The following is a 12,575-nucleotide window of genomic DNA, read 5'->3' on the forward strand; positions in this document are numbered from 1 at the left end:
AGCTTTTTGTGGGGAGGAAGCACAACTAACTCATCGTTTTGGAACCCAGATCCCAGTTTCATTCCTAGTTCAGCTCTTAATAAATGGAATTGAAATGACACTATTTTATAGTTTCAAGTATTTATATATATAGTAAAATGAAGTTTCCATAAGAGTTATAAAATCTTTTATAAAGGAAACAATTTCCCTATCTCTTATTTATTTAATACAGAAAAATTTCTTACATTATAAAGCCTGCTCAGAATATAGAAATACTTTCTATAAAAGCTATCTTTTGAACTATACTTTTTTTTAGTATAACTATTCTTTTTTTTTTTTTTCTTTCCTCAGTGATCTTTGGGTTTGGTAACATCATTGGTTATATACTCATGGTTTTAAAAGTAAAGGATGATTTCATCCGAGGCAGACCGAACTTACACGAAAGTGCTTACATGTGCTGGCAATGTGAGTATAAGAGAATGTACTTACAATGAACATTTCACACAATAAATAAACTAGTCTCTGAGTTGCTCGGTTAGGAAGGCTAGGGTATGTGGAGATTAATGCTGGGTAGTCTAACATTCTTAATGAAGCTTGTTAACAAGCGAGATAGGACTTTACAAAGGATTTCAATTTTAAAGACATGGCAAGTTCAGTTCAGTCGCTCAGCTGTGTCCAACTCTTTGCGACCCCATGAACTGCAGCATGGCAGGCTACCTTGTCCATCACAAACACCCGGAGCTTACTCAGATTCAATGTCCATCGAGTCAGTGATGCCATCCAACCGTCTCATCCTCTGTTGGCCCCTTCTCCTCCTGCCTTCAATCTCTCCCAGCATCAGGGTCTTTCCTGATGAGTCAGTTCTTTGCATCAGGTGGCCACAGTATTGAAGTTTCAGCTTCAGCATCAGTCCTTCCAATGAGTATTCAGAACTGACTTTCTTTAGGATGGACTGGTTGGATCTCCTTGCAGTCCAAGGGACTCTAAAGAATCTTCTCCAACACCACAGTTCAAAAGCATCAATTCTTTGGTGCTCAGCTTTCTTTATAGTCCAACTCTCACATCCATACATGACTACTGGAAAAAATCATGGCTTTGACTAGATGGACCTTTGTTGGCAATGTCTCTGCTTTTGAATATGCTGTCTAGGGTGGTCATAGTTTTCCTTCCAAGGAGCAAGCATCTTTTAATTTCATGGCTGCAGTCACCATCTGCAGTGATTTTGGAGCCCCCCAAAATAAAGCCTGTTACTGTTTCCATTGTTTCCCCATCTATTTGCCATGAAGTGATGGGACCAGCTGCCATGATCTTAGTTTTCTGAATGTTGAGCTTTAAGCCAACTTTTTCACTCTCCTCTTTCACTTTCATCAAGAGGCTTTTTAGTTCCTCTTCACTTTCTGCCATAAGGGTGGTGTCATCTGCATAACTGAGGTTATTGATATTTCTCCCAGCAATCTTGATTCCAGCTTGTGCTTCTTCCAGCCTGGCATTTCACATGATGTACTCTGCATATAAGTTAAATAAGCAGGGTGACAATATACAGCCTTGATGTACTCTTTTCCCAATTTGGAACCAGTCTGTTGTTCCATGTCCAGTTCTCACTGTTGCTTCTTGACCTGCATACAGATTTCTCAGGAGGCAGGTCAGGTGGTCTGGTATTCCCATGTCTTTAAGAATTTTCCAGTTTATTGTGATCCACACAACACAGTCAAAGGCTGTGGTATAGTCAATAAAGCAGAAGTAGATGTTTTTCTGGAACTCTCTTGCTTTTTCAATGATCCAGTAGATGTTGGCAAGTTGATCTTTCATTCCTCTGGTTTTTCTAAATCCAGGTTGAACATCTGGAAGTTCACGGTTCACATACTGTTGAAGCTTAGCTTGGAGAATTTTGAGCATTACTTTGCTAGCATGTGAGATGAGTGCAACTGTGTGGTAGTTTGAACATTCTTTGGCATTGCCTTTCTTTGAGACTGGAATGAAAACTGACCTTTTCCAGTCCTGTGGCCACTGCTGAGTTTTCAAATTTGCTGGCATATTGAGTGCAGCACTTTCACAGCATCATCTTTTAAGATTTGAAATAGCTCAACTGGAATTCCATCACCTCCACTAGCTTTGTTTGTAGTGATGTTTCCTAAGGCCCACTTGACTTCACAATGCACAGACAAAACATCTCTCTAAGTGATTTTGTTTTCTTCCTAGGAGCCAGAAATTGATTGGATTATAGAGAAAAAAATTTTTTTTTCTCCCTTTGAGTGAGAAAAAATTTACAGATCTTCTAGCTCATATTCTCTTTCAGTGTTCAGTTTTCTCACTTATGCAGCTTTTAGTTTTTAATGAAAAGTAAAATTTTAAAAAAGCAATCCATAAATGATTGTATGTTCTTAAGAATTCAAGATACAGAAGTAAGGACATAGAGCAACAAAAAAAGTACTTTTATTTTTAATATAATTTAATTTTTTAAAAATTTACTTTTAAAATTGAATATAATTGCTTATATGGAATTTAAATTGAAATATAATTGCTTATCCAGTGGTCTTGTATGGATGTGAGTGTTGGACTATAAAGAAAGCTGAGCACTGAAGAATTGATGCTTTGAACTGTGGTGTTGGAGAAGACTCCTGAGAGGCCCTTGGACTGCAAGGAGATCCAACCAGTCCATCCTAAAGGAGATCAGTCCCGATTATTCATTGGAAGGACTGATGCCAAAGCTGAAACTCCAATACTTTGGTCACTGGATGTGAAGAGCTGACTCATTTGAAAAGACCCTGATGTTGGGAAAGATTGAAGGCAGGAGGAGAAAGGGCTGACAGACGATGAGATGGTTGAATGGCATCACCAACTCAATGGACGTGAGTTTGAGTAGGCTCTGGGAGTTGGTGATGGACAGAGAGGCCTGTCATGCTACAGTCCATGGGGTCACAAAGAGTCGGACATGACTGAGGGACTGAACTGACTAACTGTTAATTGCTTTATTATGTTGTGTTGGTTTCCACTGTACAATGATGTGAGACAGCTATAAGTATATGTATATTCTCAGATGGTAAAGAATTTGCCTCCAATGCAGGAGACATGGGTTCAATCTCTAGGTCAGGAAGATCCCCTGAAGAAGAGAATGGCAATTCATTCCTGTATTCTTGCCTGGAGAATTCTATGGACAGACCCTGCAGAGAGTTGGAGAGGACTGAGTGACTAACACCTACCATTCCCTCTTAAGCCTCCCTCCCACTCCACCCTGAATCCCAACCCTCTTGGTCATCACAGAGCACCCAGCTGAGTTCCTTTTGTTATACAGCAGCTTCCCAGGAACCATCTATTTTACCATGGTAGTGTATATATGTCAATGCTACTGATAGCTTACAGTGAATGGTGTCTGATTCGTATCTCCAAAGAAGATTTAGCTTTGGGACCAGGGACCAGACTTGATCACTCAAGAGCTTTTGTGTAGCAGAGTTTTACTAAAGTAAGAAAAGGAACAGAGAAAGCTTCTGACATAGACATCAGAAGGGGGATGGACAGTGCCCCCCCTCGCTAGACTTTAGCAAAGGAATTATATACTTTTTAAATTGGTTATTACAATAAATCAAAAGAATGTCTCAAGGTTGTAAAGATTTTACCAGACCCACTCCCATAATGTACATTTTAAGATAACAGGATTAGTCAGAAGGATTCATGTTGATGTATGGCAAAACCAATACAATATTGTAAAGTAATTAACCTCCAATTAAAATAAATAAATTTATATTAAAAAAAAGGGTTTCAGGAAGGACAAATTGTCCTCAAGCAGGATACATTGTTGTTATATAATCCCTAGTACAGAGTTTGACTGAGTTGTTTGTTGTGTAATCATCAGTTATGGGCTTAAAGAAAAAACGTTTTATGTGACTAAGACCAAGGAATGTAGAGAAAAAAGATGTTTGTCCTTTGCTCCAAGTCGCTTGGACTGCAAGGAGATCCAACCAGTCCATTCTGAAGGAGATCAGCCCTGGGATTTCTTTGGAAGGAATGATGCTAAAGCTGAAACTCCAATACTTGGGCCACCTCATGTGAACAGTTGACTCATTGGAAAAGACTCTGATGCTGGGAGGGATTGGGGGCAGGAGGAGAAGGGGACGACAGAGGATGAGATGGCTGGATGGCATCACTGACTTGATGGACATGAGTCTGAGTGAACTCCGGGAGTTGGTGATGGACAGGGAGGCCTGGCGTGCTGTGATTCATGGGGTCGCAAAGAGTCGGACATGACTGAGCAACTGAACTGAACTGAACCGAGAATTTCAGACCCCTATCTCCTCAAGGACTGCAGGCCCCTTTCTTCTCGGGCCTGGGCTCCCTGGACTTCTTATCGACCTACCTAGGAATTGACTCTCACACTACTCTCTCAATTTGCCCCACTCTCTCTTTCCCATGCTATGTCTACAAGTCCATTCTCTATGTCTGTATGTCTATTCCTGCCCTGCAAATAGGTTGGTTCTTCTAGATTCCATATATATGTTAATACACAATATTTGTTTTTCAGAAGGTTCTCAGGAAGGTTCTTTTAAATATATCCTTTTCCCAAACCACCTCTTCCTCAGCAGTGATTGCTATGAGAGTTTGATGTGTATTTTTCAGACCCTTTCCAGTGTATTTACGTACATATGTATGCACTCTAACTTGAATTTCTTATTTTTTAACATGAGTGAAAATATTACATGTATTGTTTTGCAATTGCCTATTCTTTTTGAATGACCTTAATTTTTTTTCATATCACTATGTATAAATCTACCTTATTCTATCTGAGCTTTGCTCAGTGTTACAAAACATATGTGGAAGAAACCACAGTTATACATACTTTGCCAGTAAGCCCTTGATTTTGTCCAGGTAAAGGGGAGCATCACTGACTCGATGGACATAAGTTTGAGCAAGCTCCGGGAGCTGGTGATGGACAGGGAAGCCTGGCATGCTGCATTCCATGGGGTTGCAAAGAGTCCGACATGACTGAGCGACTGAACTGAACTGACTGAAAGGGCAGCTATCTCTTGTTCTCAGAGAAGGTAGGCCTTTTCTCCAGCCAGTCAGTCCCCTTTGCAAGTATGTACTTCCTACCCTTTGTAATAGCTAGAGAGATCATGTGACACAATCTGGACTATGAAATGTGAGGGGAAGTTGGCAGAGAGGTGTCCAGGGAATCTCTATTCCTTGAAAAAAAGCCAAAGCATCACAGGGAGCTTTATCTCTGCCCTGGCCATTCTTCTCACATCCTCCACTTGCTGCTTTGAAGTCAGTTGCAATTTCTGGAGCTTGAAACTATCTTGAGGCCGCAAGGCCACAGGCATAAGGCTGCAAAGTCAACATGCCAAGCTTATTATTTCATTTTTTCTGTCTAAAAAGCCACCTTGAAATCACAGTGGATTACAAGTGTAAACTTTTGTTTCCACACTCAGAGGTATGAGAGCTATCTCTGGCTCTGCTGGGCTCATTTCAGACTGGCTGGGTGTGGCTCCAAGTTGGGGTGTTAGGTTCAGGTCTGTTCTATGTATTTCCTCATTTTCCTTGTATCAGTAGCTCTCTAATGTAGTTCTTTTAATGAAGGAACACAGGAGTGCAAGAAGGTGAGTACAAGCACAAGATACTTATGATCTTGGCTTAGAACTGGCATATACACAGTTACTTCCACTCACATTCAACTGGCCAATCAAGGTTGCAAGGCCAAGTCTAACATCAGCCTGTTATAGCACACTGCAAGGTTACACTGCAGACAAAGAGAGTAAAGAGCTGAGAACATAATCCAGTCAGTACTCAAAGATAGAGCAGTTGAGGGATGAAAAGATGTTGGGTCCTTGATGACAAAGTGGAGCAGCTGAGCAAACAGTGGTATGAGTTTCATTCAGAGTTTGTTATGTGATAAAAAAAAAGAAAAAAAGAGTCCTTATTTATTTAAGGCACAATTTCTGCTGGTAGTTGAAGACATTTCAAAATGACAAAATATATTTGTAATCTAAATAAACTATTTTTTATTGATGGACATTTAAGTCGTTTCCAATTTTCCATTATTACAGTGTTACAATGAGCATTTTATATACAACATGACCAAAATGTATGTGTATTTCTATCAGATGGGTTCTTAGTTACAGAATTGCAGAGCAGAAGAGTATTTACATTTAAAATTTGATATATAACATCAGATTGTCCTCCACAAGACTTTGTCAGTTCATTTTTCATACCATTACTAATCTTGCTGTTATCACATTAAAAAATGCTTCCAGTTTGATGGGTGAAATATAGTTCTGTTTCATTTGCACTGATTAGTGAAATTAAATGTCTTTTCATGTATTTATTGGCCATTTGTATTTCTTATTGTGTGATTTGCACAATACCCTTTGCTCATTTTTCTGTTGTGTTTTCATTTTCTCTTAGTAATTGGTAGAAGATTGTTTTATATTGTGCTTTTCATTTTGTCTGTTTTTACACATATGATAGATATTTTCTATCACTTATTTGTCTTATCATCTTTAAAATTTTAAAATTAAATATTGCAGATACAAAGCAGTATATATGAAATGTGTTTAATCTCCAAAGAATGACAATAGAATAAATTGCCAGGAATTCATGACCCAGTTTAAAAACTTGTACTTCCTCATTATTCATGAAGTCCTGCATGTGTCCTTTAAGTTCCACCCTCTTTCTCCACATTCAGAACAATTACAACCCTGAATTTTGAGTTTACCATTCTCTTATTTTTCCATGTGGTTTTGCTACATAAATCTGTGTCCACAAATAATATAATACTTAGCTTACATGCTTCTGACATATAAATACAATCATATTGTAAGTTTTCTTTGTTAACTGCTTACACTCAACATGTTTCTAAGGTTCATCCACTTTTTTTTGCATGTAGCTGTAGCTCATGTCAGCAGAGTTCCTTTACATGAAATATCATAATTTATCCATTCCTCTAGCAAACAGTGGTGCTCTGAACATAGTTAGTGCCCATGTGCAAGAGCTTCTCAAGTTTATCTAAGAGTGAAGTTGATAGGTCCTGCATTGTGTGCACCTTCAGATAAACTATATAAATGTCAAAGTGATTTTTGCCAATTTACTCTCCCTACCAGCAGATACCACTGTTTCTGTTATCCCACATCCTTGCCAACACTTGACAACATTACCTTTAAATTTTTGCAAATCTGGCAGGAGTAAAGTCATAACTTATGGCTCTAAGACATAACTTATTGCATTTTCCTAATTACTAAAAAACAACATTGGTTCCAAAATGGGCAAGGAGTACGTCAAGACTGTATATTGTCACCTTGCTTATTTAACTTATATGCAGAGTTCAGTTCAGATCAGTTCAGTCGCTCAGTCGTGTCCAACTCTTTGCGACCTCATGAATTGCAGCACGCCAGGCCTCCTTGTCACTCATCAACTCCTGGAGTTCACTCAGACTCACGTCCATTGAGTCGGTGATGCCATCCATCCATTTCATCCTCTGTCATCCCCTTCTCCTCCTGCCCCCAATCCCTCCCAGCATCAGAGTCCTTTCCAATGAGTGAACTCTTCACATGAGGTGGCCAAAGTAGTGGAGTTTCAGCTTCAGCATTGTTCCTTCCAAAGAACACCCAGGGTTGATCTCCTTTAGAATGGACTGGCTGGATCTCCTTGCAGTCCAAGGGACTCTCAAGAGTCTTCTCCAACACCACAGTTCAAAAGCATCAATTCTTGGGCTCTTAGCTTTCTTCACAGTCCAACTCTCACATCCATAGATGACTACTGGAAAAACCATAGCCTTGACTAGACGGACCTTTGTTGGCAAAGTAATGTCTCTGCTTTTCAATATGCTATCTAGGTTGGTCATAACTTTCCTTCCAAGGAGTAAGCATCTTTTAATTTCATGGCTGCAGTCAACATCTGCAGTGATTTTGGAGCCCAAAAATAGTTTGACACTGTTTCCACTGTTTCCCCATCTATTTCCCATGAAGTGATGGGACCAGATTCCATGATCTTCATTTTCTGAATGTTGAACTTTAAGCCAACTTTTTCACTCTCCTCTTTCACTTTCATCAAGAGGCTTTTTAGTTCCTCTTCACTTTCTGCCATAAGGGTAGTGTCTTCTGCATATCTGAGGTTATTGAGATTTCTCCAGGCAATCTTGATTCCAGCTTGCGCTTCTTCCAGCCCAGCGTTTCTCATGATGTACTCCGCATATAAGTTAAATAAGCAGGGTGACAATATACAGCCTTGACGTACTCCTTTTCTTATTTGGAACCAGTATGTTGTCCCATGTCCAGTTCTAACTGTTGCTTCCTGACCTGCGTATAGGTTTCTCAAGAGGCAGGTCAGGTGGTCTGGTATTCCCATCTCTCTCAGAATTTTCCAGTTTCTTGTGATTCACACAGTGAAAGGCTTTGGCATAGTCAATAAAGCAGAAATAGATGTTTTTCTGGAACTCTCTTTCATTTCCATGATCCAGCAGATGTTGGCAATTTGATCTCTGGTTCTTCTGCCTTTTCTAAAACCAGCTTGAACATCTGGAAGTTCATGGTTCACAAACTGCTGAAGCCTGGCTTGGAGAAATTTGAGCATTACTTTACTAGCATGTGAGATGAGTGCAATTGGGCGGTAGTTTGAGCATTCTTTGGCATTGCCTTCCTTTGGGATTGGAATGAAAACTGACTTTTTCCAGTCCTGTGGCCACTGCTGAGTTTTCAAATTTGCTGGCATATTGAGTGCAGCACTTTCATAACATCATCTTTTAGGAGTTGAAATAGCTCAATTGGAATTCCATCACCTCCACTAGCTTTGTTCATAGTGATGCTTTCTAAGGCCCACTTGACTTCACATTCCAGGATGTCTGGCTCTAGGTGAGTGATCACACCATCATGATTATCTGGGTCATGAAGCTCTTTTTTGTACAGTTCTTCCATGTATTCTTGCCACCCCTTCTTAATATCTTCTGCTTCTGTTAGGTCCATACCATTTCTGCCCTTTATCGAGCCAATCTTTGCATGAAATGTTCCCTTGGTACCTCTAATTTTCTTGAAGATATCTCTAGTCTTTCCCATTCTGTTCTTTTCCTCTATTTCTTTGCATTGATTGCTGAGGAAGGCTTTCTTATCTCTTCTTGCTATTCTTTGGAACTCTGCATTCAGATGTTTATATCTTTCCTTTTCTCCTTTGCTTTTCACTTCTCTTCTTTTCACAGCTATTTGAAAAGCCTCCCCAAACAGCCATTTTGCTTTTTTGCATTTCTTTTCCATGGGGATGGTCTTGATCCCTGTCTCCTGTACAATGTCACGAACCTCCATCTGTAGTTCATCAGGCACTCTATCTATCAGATCTAGCCCCTTAAATCTATTTCTCACTTCCACTGTATAATCATAAAGGATTTGATTTAGGTCATACCTGAATGGTCTAGTGGTTTTCCCTACTTTCTTCAATTTAAGTCTGAATTTGGCAATAAGGAGTTCACGATCAGAGCCACAGTCAGTTCCCGGTCTTGTTTTGGCTGACTGTATAGAGCTTCTCCATTTTTGTTGTAGAGATTATAATCAATCTGATTTCGGTGTTGACCATCTGGTGATGTCCATGTGTAGAGTCTTCTCTTGTGTTGTTCGAAGAGGGTGTTTGCTATGACCAGTGCACTTTCTTGGCAAAACTCTATTAGTCTTCGCCCTGCTTCATTCCGCATTCCAAGACCAAATTTGCCTTGGTATTTCTTGACTTCCTACTTTTGCATTCCAGTCCCCTATAATGAAAAAGACATCTTTTTCAGGTGTTAGTTCTATAAAGTCTTATAGGTCTTCATAGAACCATTCAGCTTCAGCTTCTTCAGCGTTACTGGTTGGGGCATAGACTTGGATTACTGTGATATAGAATGGTTTGCCTTGGAAAGGAACAGAGATCATTCTGTCATTTATGAGATTGCATCCAAGTACTGCATTTCAGACTCTTTTGTTGACTACGATGGGTACTCCATTTTTTCTAAGGGATTCCTGCCCACAGTAGTAGATATATTGGTCATCTGAATTAGATTCACCCATTCCAGTCCATTTTAGTTTGCTGATTCCTAGAATGTTGATATGCACTCTTGACATTTCCTGTTTGACCACTTCCAATTTGCCTTGATTCATGGACCTGCCATTCCAGGTTCCTATGCAATATTGCTCTTTACAGCATCGGACCTTGCTTCTATCACCAGTCACATCCACAGCTGGGTATTGTATTTGCTTTGGCTCCATCCCTTCATTCTTTCTGGAATTATTTCTCCACTGATCTTGAGTAGCATATTGGGCATCTAATGACCTGGGGAGTTCCTCTTTCGGTATCGTATCATTTTGCCTTTTCATACTGTTCATGGGGTTCTCAAGGCAAGAATACTGAAGTGGTTTGCCATTCCCTTCTCCATGTGATCAGATTGGCTAGTTTTCTTTGATTGTGGTTTCAGTGTGTCTGTCCTCTGATGCCCTCTCGCACACCTACTGTCTTACTTGGGTTTCTCTTACCTTGGACGTGGGGTATCTATTCACAGCTGCTCCAGCAAAGCACAGCCACTGCTCCTTACCTTGGATGAGGGGTATCTCCTTACTGCCGTCCCTCCTGACCTTGAATATGGAGTAGCTCCTCTCGGCCCTCCTGCAGCCGTGCAGCTACCACTCCTTTTACGTGGGGTAGCTGTATGCAGAGTACAACATGCCAAATGCCAGGCTGGATGAAGCACAAGCTGGAATCAAGATTGCTGGGAGAAATATCAATAAGCTCAGATATGCAGATGACACCACCCTTATGGCAGAAAGTGAATAAGAACTAAAGAGCCTCTTGAGGAAAGTGAAAGAGGAGAATGAAAAAGTTGGCTTAAAACTCAACATTCAGAAAACTGAGATCATGGCATCCGGTTCCATCACTTCATGGCAAATAGATGGGGAATCAATAGAAACAGTGAGAGACAGCCGACAGAGGATGAGATGGTTGGATGGCATCACTGACTTGATGGACATGAGTTTGAGTATGCTCTGGGAGTTGGTGATGGACAGGGAGGCCTGTCGTGCTGCAGTCCATGGGATTGCCCAGAGTCAAACGCGACTGAGCGACTGAACTGAACTGAACTGAACTGAATTACTAAAGAGATTGGTTAATTTTCCTGTGCTTGTTGAACATTTTTTTTATCTTCCTCTTCCATGAAGCTTCTGTTCATCCTTGTTTATTTTTCTATCAGATTGTTTGTCTTTTCCTTATTTATTTGTATTCATTCCATATATAGTCTAGATCGGAACATTTTGTCGTTTTTTTTCATGTCCTTACTCTGTGCCTTGCCTTTTCACTCTCTTAATGGTATCTTTTGGTGAACAGAATTTCTTAATTTTAACCTACTTAAACTTACCCATCATTATTGGTAGGAGTGTGTGTGTGTTTGTGTACACACATATGTGTACTTTACTAAAGAAATCCTTCCTTTCCCTAATATCATAAAGACAATCTTTGAGATTTTCACCCAAACATTTTACGGTTTTGCCTTTCACATTTAACTTTTCAATCCATATAGAATTGAGTTTTGTGGGTATGGTGAGATTTCTCACCCCTTTTTAATATGGATAACTAGTTGGGGCAGTATAATCATGGCATCTGGTTCCATCATTTCATGGCAAATAGATGAGGAAACAGAGGAAACAGTGGCTGACTTTTTCTGGGCTCCAAAATCACTGCAGATAGTGATTGCAGCCATGAAATTAAAAGACGCTTACTCTTTGGAAGGAAAGTTATGACCAACCTAGACAGCGTATTAAAAAGCAGAGATATTACTTTGCCAACAAAGGTCCATGTAGTCGAGGCTATGGTTTTTCCATAGTCATGTATGGATGTGAGAGTTGGACTATAAAGAAAGCTGAGCACCAAAGAATTGATGCTTTTGAACTGTGGTGTTGGAGAAGACTCTTGAGAGTCCCCTGGACTGCAAGAAAATCCAACCAGTCCATCCTAAAAGAGATCAGTCCTGGGTGTTGATTGGAAGGACTGATGTTGAAGCTGAAACTCTAATACTTTGGCCACCTGATGTGAAGAACTGACTCATTGGAAAAGACCCTGATGCTGGGAAAGATTGAGGGCAGGAGGAGAAAGGGCTGACAGAGGATGAGATGGTTGGATAGCATCACCGACTCGATGAACATGGGTTTGGGTGAACTCCGGGAGTAGGTGATGGACAGAGAGGCCTGGCGTGATGCAGTCCATGGGGTCATTCAGTCAGACACGACTGAGTGACTGAACTGAACTGAATCCATTGGAAATCCAGCTTTCTCCCACTGCCCTGTGATTCCACATCTTTGCTATTAATATAAATCACATTGCAAACACATGGGGCTGTTCCTGGGTTTCTATCCTGTCCTAGTGGTGTATTTGTCTATTCCAATGCAAATACCACAATATATTCATTAACATAGCTTAACATAGATTATTAAAACAGATTAACATATTCTTAATGTTAATCTTAACATAGATTATTAACAGATTCTTATTAACATAGATTCATGTATCACTTAAAAAACAACTTCTCCCACCTAGTTCTTCTTCAGGCATACCTTAGGCTTTATGGGATGTTTTCTATTCCATGTTCTTTTAGAATTAGGTTG

The sequence above is a fragment of the Oryx dammah genome, unplaced genomic scaffold (assembly GCF_014754425.2).
Source record: "Oryx dammah isolate SB20612 unplaced genomic scaffold, SCBI_Odam_1.1 HiC_scaffold_29, whole genome shotgun sequence".
NCBI lineage: Eukaryota > Metazoa > Chordata > Mammalia > Artiodactyla > Bovidae > Oryx > Oryx dammah.